The sequence below is a fragment of the Tupaia chinensis genome, unplaced genomic scaffold (genome assembly GCF_000334495.1).
Source record: "Tupaia chinensis unplaced genomic scaffold, TupChi_1.0 Scaffold000066_1, whole genome shotgun sequence".
Lineage (NCBI taxonomy): Eukaryota > Metazoa > Chordata > Mammalia > Scandentia > Tupaiidae > Tupaia > Tupaia belangeri.
Window position 1 is genome coordinate 1132565 of NW_006159525.1, and position 1480 is coordinate 1134044.

Here is a 1480-nt window from a genome sequence, read left to right on the forward strand (position 1 = left end):
AAGACTCACGGCTGCCACTCTCAGGTGGCCTCTGAAGCACAAGGCCTGCCACATCAGAGGGGCTCGGGAAGAGTTTGAGTCAAGCAAACCGTAGCGTCAGCGAGGGCGCCAACAGCAGGGGCCCTTTCCCGGCACCTGGGTGTGCTGCACTTCGCATGCTCAACACTTTACTTGTAGGGAGACAGGCCCTGCTCCCCGTGGCGACAAGCCCCGGTCCATTCTGGCAGCGGGCTCAGGCGACAGAGATGCGTAGACATTTGTCCAGCCCTCTGGAAGCGCATGTTTGGTGAGACAGGCATGATAGCGAAGGCTTCACCACTGGTAAGCATGGGGATTGTGCCCTTTCAAAGGGGCCCAGGGCTGCTGTCTGAGGAGCTCATGTTCCCACAGGGGAGGTGTGACGTCCTGCTGTTATTCCTGCTCCGGTGGCTGGAACTTCTCCGGGACAAGCATCCATCTGAAATCTCCCCTCTAGAAAGCGGCACTAGAATTCAGAGTCAGTATTCATGTGGAAAAACAAAGAAAGAAGGTCGAAGATGCTGGCTTCGAGCCCTGAAAGCAGCTGGGGTGTCTCTCCTGGCAGATGGGTCCCTTATAATATTACGAAAACACATCGTCTTCACGGTCATGATAAAACTGACAAGTGTTTGGATCCTGCCCGGAATTTCAAGAGGCTCAAGCTGAGAAGTTTCTCTGCAGCTCTGAGCTCTGGACTGTGTTCGGTGTGGGTGTCTGCTAAGAAAACAGCCATTCCATTATGGTTTGTGCCACGAATTGGTTCATGAGCGCCCAAGGCTTCCTCTCATTAAACCGCATTGCTCCCTGGAAGTGGGCTCAGGCTGTGTGTGAGGAAGGTTATCTGACTGTCTAGAAACGCCAGCTCCAGGCTGTGAAACGCAGCTCTCTGCAGATCTGGGTGAGACAACAGCGTTTCTGAGCATCGCAGTGAATCCCAAAGGCCCCGCGCCCTTCCAGAGCTGGGGTGGGATAGGGCAGCTGCCTCCCAGCCCCAGGAGGCCCTCTGGCTCTGGCCGCTTCTAGCAGTGAGAAGCAGATGGCTGATGATGGACCACAGGGCTGTCATTGCTGGTGACGTGGCTGGGGAGGGGGCTCCTGGAGGCCAGCAAGGCCAGGAGAGAAGTGTGGGGCTGAGTTAGCCGCGATGGCTCCAACCTCTCTCTCTCCCCATGAAACAGAACTGACCTGACTCCCTCGCAAACCAGAGGACACATCCTTTCCCGGATGTCAGTCACCAGAGGAAGGGAGTGACCTGGGCCCCCCCGCAGCTGCAACTCTACCTTAAGAGGCAGCCATCCTGAGATGGCTATGGAGGGGTCCACAGAGGCGCTAGGAGCCAGGCTCTGGGGGTCCAGTCCCACCTTCCTATCCGACTCTGGGCACATTGGAGCCTCTCTGTTTCCTCACCTGTAAAATGGGCTTGCTGCGAGGATGACATCAAAGAGCACGTCCCAGGAGCTAG